Here is a 12,475-nt window from a genome sequence, read left to right as displayed (position 1 = left end):
CACGTCCTGTCCCAAATTCTTGGGGACCGCAGCAGTACACCGCTCTTGAACCAAGACCAGTGTCAACAGGTTGTTAGTTGGATAGCGGATAATGCTTCCAGTCAGATTGGCACCACCACAAACACTCTGTCTTCCACACGGTCAAGTGTCAGTAACCGTGATACTGCACCGCACATTTCAGAACCTGATCCTCCTTCCTACCACCAGGCCGAGTACACGTCCACGGACATTACTGATCCCACACTTGGACACTCGGAAGAGCTGTTCGTTCACGTTTCCATTCACACATTCTGGCCTCTCGCCAGCTCCTGTTGAAGTGGGCCATGACGAGATTGTATGTACAGATGCCCAAATATTTCAGCAGCCACGTTCTCACGAAGTTGGCAACGTGTCTCAACAAGGGGTGGACGATGATGAGACACAATTGTCAGGAAGTCAGGAGGAGCAGGGTGCGGAAGAGGAAGACGACGTCGTGGATGATCCAGTAACTGACCCAACCTGGCAGGAGGATATGCAGAGCGAGGACAGCAGTGCACAGGGGGAGGGAGGCGTAGCATCCCAACAGGCAGTAAGAAGCAGGGTGGTGGCCCCAGGCAGACGTCAGGCAACTGTTCCCCGGAACAACACGACACAAGGTGCCTGTACAAATGTTAGGTCTTCCCGAGTCTGGCAGTTTTTTAAGTTGGCTCCAGATGATTCTAAAAAGGCCATTTGCAACACCTGCCGTGCCAGCATCAGCAGGGGTACCAAAACTAGCAGCCTGACCACCACCAGCATGATCAGGCACATGTCAGCCAAGCACCCGACTTTGTGGGATGTACAACAGAGTCGAGGAGCAGTGCTTGCTGATGTCACTGCTACGTCTTCGCTTGTTGTGCATGCGAGCCAATCCCCTGTCCATGCTGCCCGCGAACAAGCCTCCTCCGGCCCTGCACCTGCAGTTGCCCACGCAGAAATAACACCATCATCAAGCACGTCCTTGTCCCAGCGCAGCGTTCAGTTATCCATTCAGCAAACCTTTGAACGCAGGCGCAAATACACTGCCAACGCCCCACATGCCACACTTCTAAATGCTAACATTTCGCGACTGCTTGCGCTGGAAATGTTGCCTTTTAGGCTGGTTGAGACAGAAGCATTCCGCAACCTGATGGTGGCAGCTGTCCCACGTTACTCGGTCCCCAGCCGCCACTATTTCTCCCGGTGTGCCGTCCCCGCATTGCATAACCACGAGTCTCAAAACATCACACGTGCCCTGAACAACGCTGTTTCAGTCAAAGTCCACCTAACCACAGACACGTGGACAAGTGCATGTGGGCAAGGCCGCTACATCTCGTTGACGTCACACTGGGTTAATATTGTGGAAGCTGGGACCCAGTCTTAGCGAGGGACGGAACACGTCCTTCACACACCAAGTTTTGCAGGCCCTACCTCAGTCAGGGTTTCACCCACACTTTACAGCTCCGGAATGTCATGCTCCTTAGCCTCCTCCTCCTCCTGCGCATCCTCATCCACTTTACCCTCCACACCAGTCCCAAGCTGGAAGTGTCGCGGGCGGAGGAGGGGACGCTGCGCTCTCCCACTGCTCAGGTCCGGCTGCCGCTGCTCTACGGCTGCTGCTGCTCGGTGGCTCGAGCGATGGCCGGATCCCGGGGACTCGAGCGGCGCTCATCGCCCGTGAGTGAAAAGGGGTCGTTTGGGTTTTGGGGATATTGTCCGTGACGCCACCCACGGTTGTGGTGATTGTGTGGACACCACCGCTGCTCTGGACGGGGATCCCGGGAGCCTGTGACAGGGAGCAGCTTTGTTGTTATTTCTCCCCTCCGTGGGTAGGGGGGTTAGTTGTCCCGGGGCCCGGTGATGGGGTAGAGATGGATGACAGGCGGGTTGCGGGGCCTGATGAGGTGCAGGGTCGCAGGGGCAGCGCTGTGCCGCACGGCACGGAGGTACTCACTCAGCCCAATGATGATGACACAGTTCACGGTAAAACAAGTGGCTGGATGGACGGGTCCCTCGGACGGCTGCGGTTGTTCCTCCCTGCAGGTTAGTGATGACTGTCTCTCCCTGCACCTAAGTTCAGTGTTGGTAGTGATGGTTTCCCACCGGTAACCCGCTCCCCGACCTGAATATGGGCCGGAGGAGCCCCTTTTGCCCACAGGCACTGGCCCTGGGAGACGGTTGCCCTTGGCGGTGGCGGTGTCTCCCCTTCACGGTTGGATGGTTGCCTTCTATCGTGACTTGGCTGTTTGGAAACCCTGAGGTCCCCTTCACTAACGGATTTGGCAAATTCACGGCGACACCAAGCCTTGCCGGGATCCGAAAGGCCCCTGCCAATGGTGCTGGCTTCTCTTTGTATACCGGTCCGGTACGGCCGGGTCACCACCCGTCCACGGTCCTTACGGCAGACTCCAATCGGCCTCCACTGCAGACGGTCACCACATCCTGCTAACCTTGCTGTCCTGTCCGGGCCACACACCCGGACCAACTTCAGGCTCTTTGCTGTCACTTTTCTCCTCTCTACTACTTTCCTCCTTCCACTTCCTTAGCTTAACTCTCACTGCCTGTGTTTTCCCTCCTCCTTGGTGGGTGGAGACCAACCGCCTGGCTCCACCCCCTGGTGTGGACAACAGCCCCTGGGGAAGGCAACAAGGATTTTGTGTTTTGACTATGATATGCCTGCAGGGAGTGTGGGGTGTGTAAGTGTTGTGCTCTGTGGCCCCTGGCTTGTCCAGGGCGACACAGAAGCACTGCAGCACTGCCTCGGCGAAGCGGCATCAGGCTGTGCTGAAGCTAATCTGCATAGGTGACAAACCCCACAATGCAGAAGAGGTGTGGACAGCTCTGAAACAGCAGGCAGATCACTGGCTCACACCTCTAAACCTAAAGCCAGGAAAGGTTGTGTGTGACAATGGCCGGAACCTGGTGGCGGCTTTGAGGCGAGGCCAGCTGACACATGTTCCATGCGTGGCCCATGTGCTCAACCTCGTGGTTCAGCGGTTTCGAAAGTCATACCCAGAGCTGTCTGATCTGCTGGTAAACGTTCGCCGCCTGTCTGCACATTTTCGAAAGTCACCTACTGCTTCAGCCGGCCTTGCCGGCTTTCAGCGCCATTTGCATCTTCCGGCTCACAGACTGGTGTGTGATGTCCCCACGCGTTGGAATTCAACTCTGCACATGTTGGTCAGGATATGTGAGCAGAAGAGGGCAGTTGTTGAGTACCTGCATCACCTAAGCCGTCGGGAAATGGGTCAAACTCCACACATAACACCTGAGGAGTGGAGATGGATGTCCGACCTATGTACCATCCGCCAAAACTTTGAGGATTCCACCAAGATGGTGAGCGGCGATGACGACATTATTAGCGTCACCATACCGCTTCTCTGCCTTCTAAAATGGTCTCTGCTCAAAAAACAACAATGATGCATTGCAGGCGGAGCGCGATGAGTTTGAGCAAGAAACAGTAGTGGGTGTGGGTGATAACACACAGACCAGCCTCGTCTCATCACAACGTGCAGTGGAGGACTATGACGAGGAGGAGGATGAAGACATGGAGCAACTCTCTGGCCAAATTGAGGATATGACATGCAGTCAGATCCTCGGTTCAGCGTGGCTGGCCAGAGGACAGGGTAGATGATGAGGAGGAGGAGGAGGAGGAGGACAGCATGTTCAGTCATCGTGTTGGTCAGGATACTGAAGTGATGGCTGTTAAGAGTCTGGCACACATGGCTGACTTTATGGTAAGCTGCCTGTCTCGTGACCCTCGCGTTAAGAACATCTTGGCCGACAATCATTACTCTTTGGTAACACTGTTAGACCCACGCTAAAAGGAGAACTTTATGTCTCTTATTCCCGAGGCGGAGAGGTCAGGCAAAATGCAGCAGTTCCAGAAGGCCATAGTGACGGAAGTAGGCAAAGCATTCCCCTCACAAAACGCTAGCGGCATAGGTCAGGAATCAGTGGACAACCAAGGCATACAGCCGAGAGGGGCACAAGTCCAATCCGCCAGAGGTAGGGGAACAGTCTTTAAGATGTGGGACAGTTTTCTCAGCCCCTCACATACCACAGCCCCTGAGGTGCGGGGTAGTGCCACAAGAAATCCTAAGTTTGCCCAGATGCTCAAGGAGTACCTTGCAGATCAAACAACTGTACTCCGACATTCCTCTGTGCCTTACAATTAATGGGTATCCAAGCTGGACACGTGGCATGAATTGGCTCTCTACGCCTTGGAAGTCTTGGCCTGCCCTGCCGCTAGCGTTTTGTCAGAGCGTGTTTTTAGTGCCGCAGGTGGAATCATTACAGATAAACGCACCCACCTGTCAACTGAAAATGCTGACAGGCTGACTCTGATCAAGATGAACAAGCGTTGGATTGGGCCAGACTTCACCACACCACCAGCAAATGACAGCGGAATTTAAAGTTTGTAACGGGAATTTGCCATGTACCTCCACTCACCCATGGTAACACACTTCTGGACTTTGGCTAATCGCTGGACTGCTCCTCCTCCTCCTCATGCGCCACCATGATGACCGTTACAATAGTTAGGCCGTTGTTTCAGGTATACCCCCAGTGGTAAATTTTTTCTCCCATTCTTTCAGAATGGGCATTACAATGACAGGAGACCCGCTCCTTTGCAATGGGAACAATGTTTTGAGGCCCTCATGCACATCTCTATCCAGGGACAATGTGGAGCCTCCAAATTTTTGGCTGCCCTGCCTAAGGGCTATACTACAATAGACCCACTTCCTTACAATGGGCACTTCAGGTTTACAGGCCATCATGCACGTCTCTATCCAGGGACAATATGGAGCCTGACACTGCCACCGACTGCCACACACGTGCGGTTTTTAAATGCAAGCACGGACGCACTAAGAACCTAACAGGTTTTTAGGAGCGACAATTACTGAGAAGTCTGACACTATCAGACACTGCTGACTGACGTGTATTATTCACTAGACTTGTGCGTTATATAATAGGTTGTGCAAAACGTGCACCTGTACGCTGCCACCGACAGGCACACACGTGCGGTTTTTAAATGCAAGCACGGACGCAATAAGAACCTAACAGGTTTTTAGGAGCGACAATTACTGAGAAGTCTGACACTATCAGCCACTGCTGACTGACGTGTATTATACACTATACTTGTGCGTTATATAATAGTTTGTGAAAAACGCACACAAGTGCACCTGTACGCTGCCACCGACAGGCACACACGTGCGGTTTTTAAATGCAAGCACGGACGCACTAAGAACCTAACAGGTTTTTAGGAGCGACAATTACTGAGAAGTCTGACACTATCAGACACTGCTGACTGACGTGTATTATTCACTAGACTTGTGCGTTATATAATAGGTTGTGCAAAACGTGCACCTGTACGCTGCCACCGACAGGCACACACGTGCGGTTTTTAAATGCAAGCACGGACGCAATAAGAACCTAACAGGTTTTTAGGAGCGACAATTACTGAGAAGTCTGACACTATCAGCCACTGCTGACTGACGTGTATTATACACTAGACTTGTGCGTTATATAATAGTTTGTGAAAAACGCACACAAGTGCACCTGTACGCTGCCACCGACAGGCACACACGTGCGGTTTTTAAATGCAAGCACAGACGCACTAAGAACCTAACAGGTTTTTAGGAGAAAAAATTACTGAGAAGTCTGACACTATCTGGACTGTTTTAGACTGTGTACACCAGCCCCAGATATGATGAAGGCTGGTATACGGTCACCACTAGGAATGGCTATATACACTGCCTGCCTGCCTGCCTGCCTGTATACTGCTACAATAGTCCTGACAAGGACTCTTCTGGTCACTAGCCTGTATTCCGACCTGGCTATACCCTGCCTGTATATAGCAACAATAGTCCTGAGAAGGACTCTGCTACTGTACTCCGACCTGGCTATTCCCTGCCTGCCTGTATACAACTATAATAGTCCTGAGAAGGACTTCTGGTCACACTGTTTGCAGCCCTGCTCCGGAACTAACTATAAAGGGCCGCAAACCTTTCCCTGAAGCAGCGACCCTCTCCCTGCACTGACCCTCTGGATGGCTGTGAGCAGAGCACAGCGCGCCCGCCGGTATAAAGGCTCGGTCACGCTGTGCGGGCCGGCCAATCACTGCAATTCCACAACTAACAGGGCTGTGGCATTGCAGTGGTCTGCCAGCCAATCCCTGCATGAGGGCTGGCTCTCAAAAGAGCGCCAACATGCAGGGATGAAGACCACGAGTACAGCACGAGTATCGCGAGATTACTCGGTCCCCGCCGAGTAGCCCGAGTACAGTGATACTCGTGCGAGTACCGAGTAGTAACAAGCATACTCGCTCATCACTAATAAAAATCTTCAGTCACTCTATGTCACTCTATGTGACTGTAGACTTCTGAGTTCTCACACTGCACATTGTCAGGATTCTCTGATGTCAGCGGTGAGAGTGGGAGAGTGTCCTCCTGCACTCACTCTGCTCCCCCCTCCTGTAGGCACACTGCTCCCCCCTCCTGCACTCACTCTGCTCTGTCCTCCTGCACTCACACTGCTCCCCCCTCCTGTAGGCAAACTGCTCTCTCCCTGCTGCTGCTCTTACCTCAGTTGCAGAACAAACGAAGCAGCCGCTGTGGAGAGCCAGTCACACGTGAGGATCCTGGGCAGAAGAGGCAAGCAAAGGGGGCATGGCCAGCATAGAGCGAGCAGCAGGAGGGGACAAGCAAGGTATCCCGAGGAGTCTATGTGTGCAGCATTCAGAGGGGAGCGTGGATGACAGCAAAGGGGCGTGCCCAGCAGCATAGATGCCATGGAAGGCATCCAGAGATTGTGGCCTGCATCCGGAGGAGGCGTGGTTGGCAGAGTGCGGGGACGTGGCAGCTGCCTCTCACTACACTGTGGGATTACAGAGCTCCCGGGCGTGAGAAAGGGACTGGAGTATAAAATCGGGGCTGTCCCGCTGTATCCGGGACGGTTGGGAGGTATGATATAGCACTGGGGTGGGGGGAACAGACAGTTCTGGTAGGTATACAGCATTTGGATCAGGGGACAGATGGTTCTGGGGGTATACAGCACTGGGGTGGTGGGATAGACAGTTATGGGGGTATATGTAGCGCCCAGAGAAGGGCGTACTCGACGGTAAACAAATGGGAATGTCACTCTGGCGGTTGTTGCCCGGTCCCATGCTCTGGGCCCCTTTTGTTAATGGGGGGTATTAATAGGGGAGATAAGAGTTTTTGTCATGTAACGTCACCTGCGGGTTGCGGTTAGGGATGGAGAACCGCCGCTGCTTAATGTAGGTACTCCCTGGACTGGTGGTAGTAGCAGCTGTGGTGGTAGGCCTTCCGCAGGTAGGGCTGTGCCTGGGAGATGTAGTCTTGCAATAATGGAGACCACACCAGGTTGTCTTTAACAGTCTCTACTCATTGTGGACCCCAGGGTTGCTGGTTCAGGTCCGCGGAGGACCAGTGCCAATGTAGTGACCTAGGTTGCTCTGTCCCCAGCACTCTCTGTAGATTGAGTCTCCATAGCGTGGAGCGTTTGGGGACCCCGACTGTCCCTTGTGGGGTACAGTCTCATTCTCCGTACGGCGGGCAGTGCGGACCCGGTGGGGGGGTAAGTGTCCGAACCCCGATTCCAGTTTACTGCTGATTCCCCCAGATTATTTGGTTCGGTGAAGTCAATGAAGGTGTCCTCCCTGGGCAGGTATTTCCCAAACAGTCTAAAACTTGCACTTGACCTAGGGCCCTGTGCGTGCTCCGGTCCCAGCAGTATCTCGGTACCCGTCCTGGTGACCTCTCTCCTGTGCCTCCTGGGTCACAGTTACACGGACTTAGCTCAGGCACATCCGCACAACCTCTCCTGTGTGCTACTCGATTGTCTCCTCACTACTGACTGACTGACCCCTCCCACAAAGCTGGCTACACCCAGGGACTCCTTCCCATGGCAACCATCCCCTTACATGGTTAACCCTCTATGCCTAGTGTGGAGAGGAGAACTAGGATTTAGATTGTGTATTGGTGGAAAAGGCACTCATACTCCAGGTCCCAGGGGGTAGCTCCTGCATCCCCAAGAGGATGCAGTTCCCTGTAGTGCCCTGAGGGTCTCAGGGGTGCTACATTTACAGCACTGGGGTCAGGGGATAGACAGTCCTGGGGGTATACAGGACTGGGGTGGGGGGGATTGACAGTTCTGGAGGTATACAGCACTGGGTCAGGGAACAGACAGTTATGGGGATATATAGCACTGGGGTCAGGGAACAGGCAGTTTTGGGGGTATATACCACTGGGATCAGATGACAGACAGTTCTGGGGGTATATAGCACTGGGGTCAGAGGAACAGCAGTTCTGGGGTATATAGCACTGGGGTCAGAGGACCGGCAGTTCTGGGGGTATATAGCACTGGGGTGGGGGGATAGACAGTTCTGAGGGGTATACAGCACTGGGGTCAGGGGATAGACAGTTCTGGGTGTATATAGCACTGGGGTAGGGGGGATAGACAAGCTCAGGGGGTATACAGCACTGGGGTGGGGGATAGACAGTTCTGAGGGTATATAGCACTGGGGTGGGTGGGACAGACATTTCTGCAGGGTATATAGCACTGGTGTGGGGGGGATAGACAGTACTGGGAGTATACAGCACTGGGGTGGGGGGATAGAAAGTTCTGTGGGTATACAGCACTGGGGTGGGGGGAGATACAGCTCTATGGTATAGAGCATTGGGCTAGGGGAGGGGGGACAGGACATACAGCTCGGCGGGATGTGGATGCTTCGGTACCTGTCTTCATCTGTTGGTTGAGCCTAGAATGTATGGGCTGCTTCCAGGTTAATGGGCGTGACCAGGTTCATGACAAATTAAGTCATACCTGGAAGTGTGACGTCCCTGATCTTATCAGGGTGTCACAGGGAACTGCACTCCTTTTCCTTATAGTGCAGAACTCACCCTCCATGGTTCTGGGATCCTAACTATTGGTATTGCTTCCATCAGCATTCAAATCCTAGCCACACCTCACACCACACCCTGTCAGGCACATCAGTGGGTGGTCTAGCTGGAAAGTGCCACCCGCCTAGGGGTCAGGCAGACTGGTGGGAGGGACATAGTCAGTCGAGTAGTAGCCCAGAGAGTGAGGAGCTGGGGGAGTTGTAGCTGCCTGGGAGACTTTGGTTAGGTCGCAGACGGTGGTCTGGGACCGGAGGAGTCAGAGACTCGGTCACAGGGTACTGGAAAAGGGTGCCCAGACTTAGTTTTGGAGAACGGTCGGCACCGGAAAATCTAGTAACCGGACCGGTACCGAGCACGGCAGGGTACAGAACCCTAGATCAGTGAGTAGCTTCACGCAACCTGATAATTAACCCGTGGAGGATAATCTCTTTATGAACTTTCCCCAAGAGCTCAGAGATCGAAGGCACCAACACAACGAGGGGGATAGGGCTTTCCAGCTTATGCTGTCCACTGAAATCCCAAGTGTCAGCCATTGAGAGCACAGCTCCTCTATTTAATTATAGGGAGCGGAACCCCGACAGCTTCAGGCTGAGGGGTCACTCAGAAACGTCTAAACATAAGTGCATGGACACAGGCCCAGGACCATTTGCAATACCAACAGGGACGGATTCCCGGACGAGCTCCCCAGAGTGGCAGCGGCACCCAGAGACTTGGTTTACTCCTGTGTCAGAGTCTACTTAATGGTCGCACCAACATCCACATGGCTTGAGTGAGTACGCTGCTCCCCCCCTGCGTCCTGCCTGCTGCATAGTCTGCACTACGCTTCCCTACACCTCCACAATCCAGAGTCCCGGGTCCTCCCCTACCCGTGGAGGGAACGTCATCTGGCTGCTCCACTCCTTCTCCCCAGGTACTCCCATCGGCAGCGGCGGTACTCCCCTTACCGCGAACCACGGGTGGTGTCACAAACACTAATCCCCTGTAAATAGTCCCCTTTTATTTTCGAGTACCCGCAAGCCCCCGGGTCCGGAGACCCTCGAGCCACAGCAACCCTGGATCCAAGCAGTCCGACTGCTGCAGGGGCGGTACACCTCATGCCTGTACATTCCAGCATCTACCTTCCTCTGTTGGATGGGAGCACAGTGGACACTGCGTGCTAGCTCCGCCCACATACAAACTTAGACCCTGCGCACAGCAGTGAAAGCTGCGTGCAGGTGTGCATTTAAGAGCCTGTATACTGGAAAGCGCGGCTGCCGGCATGAGCGCTGTGGTCCCCGGAACTCGGCCGGGGGGCTGCAGCTTACATCACCACCCTTGCTGATGGGTTCTGTCGCCGGCCCTGGCCGCCGGGGAGACTCAAGAGCGCTGCATCAGTCAACCCGACAGCGCCCCCCCCCGACACCTGCGCCCGGGGCAGATGTCCCACCAGCCCCTCTAGAAATGCCTCTGCCTTAATCTTGTGAATGCAGCTCATGAATTTTTAAGTTCTTAGCTGGCACCTGTTCACATCCATTTGATATATTTGTTGTGTATTTCCTATGCCATTCTTCTTTGTAGATCCACTCCAGTTCCGTTAGGTTGGATGGTGAACGTGGGCGGACAGACATTTTCAGGTCTCTCCAGAGATGCTCAATTGTGTTTAGGTTAGGGCACTGGCTGTGCCAGTCAAGAATGGTCACAGAGTATTTCTGAAGCCATTCCTTTGTTATTTTAGCTGTGTGCTTAGGGTCATTGTCTTGTTGGAAGGTGAACCTTCGGCCAAGTCTGAGGTCAAGAGCACTCTGGAAGAGAATTTCTTACAGGATATCTCTGTACTTGGGCACATTCATCTTTCCTTCAATTACAACCATTCGTCCTGTCCCTGTTGTTGAAAAATACCCCCCTGGCATGATGCTTCCACTACCATGTTTCACTGTGATGAGGTATCTGGTTTTCTTCAAACATACCACTTAGAATTATCACCAAAAAGTTCTATCTTCATCTCATCAGACCTCAGAATTTTATTTCTCATAGTCTGGGAGTCCTTTATGTGTTTTTTTGCAAATGCGGGCTTTTATATGTCTTGCACTGAGGAGAGGCTTCCATCTGGCCACTCTGCCATAAAGGCCCGACTGGTGGAGGGCTGCAGTGATATTTGATTGACATTGTGGTACTTTCTCCCATCTCCCAACTGCATCTCTGGAGCTCAGCCACAGTGATCTTTGGGTTCTTATTTACCTCTCTCACCAAGGCTCTTCTACCATGATTGCTGTTTAGCTGGATGGCCAGGTCTAGGAAGAGTTCTGGTGGTCCCAAACTTCTTCCATTTAAGACTTTTAGAGGCCACTGTGCTCTTAGAGATGTTGAGTACTGCAAAAATTCTTTTGTAACCTTGGCCAGATCTGTGCCTTGCCACAATTCTGTCTCTGAGCTCCTTGGGCAGTTCCTTTGACCTCATGATTCTCATATGGTGTGGCATGCACTGTGAGCTGTGAGGTCTTATATAGACAGGTGTGTGCCTTTCCAAATCAAGTCCGATCAGTTTAATTAAACACAGCTGGACTCCAATGAAGGAGTAGAATTATCTCAAGGAGGATCACAAGGAAATGGACAGCATGTGACTTAAATATGACTGTATGAACAAAGGGTCTGAATACTTATGACCATGTGATATTTCAGTTTTTCTTGTTTAAAAAAATTGCAAATATTTCTACGTTTCTGTTTTTTTTCTGTCAAGATGTGGTGCAGAGTGTACATTAATGAGAAAAAAATGAACTTTTTTTTAATTTACCAAATGGCTGCAATGAAACAGAGTGAAAATTTAAAGGGGTCTGAATACTTTCCATACCCACTGTATATACAGTATGTGGTCATTGTGGAGGACTGGCACATGACTCACTACTTCAAAAGACAATACTAAGGACCGGGGCACTCACTCTGAGTGGAAGAAAAGTGATTACGGTAGCTAAATAGGAAAAGGTTCTTTACAGTTAGAGCAGTCAGACTGTGGAATGCCCTACCACAAGAGTTAGTAATGGCCGATACTATAACAGCTTTTAATAAAGGACTATATGATTTCCTCAGTACACATTTCCTTTCCCATTTCTTTACTACGACCATTTTTACAGCACTAAAGTTTGGGTCCACACTGACTTATATGGGGTTCGGGTCTGTCGTGAAGTTAAGGTCAAGTCCAGGTCCCAAACCAAACTTTTACCTGAAGTCTGACAGAACCTCGTGAACCCAAGTTTTCACAGGACCGCTCATCCCTACATATGAATGTCTTTTATCCACTTCAGATTTCTAAAAATGGTAACTAATTAAAAGAAGTTACATGCCCATTCTTCCAGCACTTTCCACTTTTATGCTGTGTACTTTACAATGAAAGTAAATGAGAATGCCCAAAAGATGACCAGATGTTTTTGTTGCCTTTTTCCATTGTTTTTGTTTTAAAAACAAATGCTAGTAGTTTCTTCATTATTTAAAGGAGTGAAAAAATTTACTGAAAATAACATTAAAAAATAAAAAACTCCAGCGTTCCCTGACACATTTTCAGCTTTGAAAACATGTTGGGCTTG

Source organism: Anomaloglossus baeobatrachus, chromosome 1, assembly GCF_048569485.1.
Source record: "Anomaloglossus baeobatrachus isolate aAnoBae1 chromosome 1, aAnoBae1.hap1, whole genome shotgun sequence".
Taxonomy (NCBI): domain Eukaryota; kingdom Metazoa; phylum Chordata; class Amphibia; order Anura; family Aromobatidae; genus Anomaloglossus; species Anomaloglossus baeobatrachus.
This window is presented reverse-complemented; position numbering follows the sequence as displayed.